Consider the following 412-nt stretch of genomic DNA (forward strand, 5'->3'; position numbering starts at 1 on the left):
GTGTAGTGTCGTGGTGTGGTCTGTAGTGTCGTGGTGTGGTCTGTAGTGTCGTGGTGTGGTGTGTAGTGTCGTGGTGTGGTGTGTAGTATTACCTGATCCCCAGGTGTGTGTCAGGTGTGTTATTCAGGTTTCTGCAGTTATTACCTGATCCCCAGGTGTTTGTCAGGTTTCTGCAGTTATTACCTGATCCCCAGGTGTGTGTCAGGTTTCTGCAGTTATTACCTGATCCCCAGGTGTGTTATTCAGGTTTCTGCAGTTATTACCTGATCCCCAGGTGTGTGTCAGGTTTCTGCAGTTATTACCTGATCCCCAGGTGTGTGTCAGGTTTCTGCAGTTATTACCTGATCCCCAGGTGTGTTATTCAGGTTTCTGCAGTTATTACCTGATCCCCAGGTGTGTGTCAGGTTTCTGC

This window comes from Oncorhynchus keta, unplaced genomic scaffold, assembly GCF_023373465.1.
Source record: "Oncorhynchus keta strain PuntledgeMale-10-30-2019 unplaced genomic scaffold, Oket_V2 Un_contig_25116_pilon_pilon, whole genome shotgun sequence".
Classification (NCBI taxonomy): domain Eukaryota; kingdom Metazoa; phylum Chordata; class Actinopteri; order Salmoniformes; family Salmonidae; genus Oncorhynchus; species Oncorhynchus keta.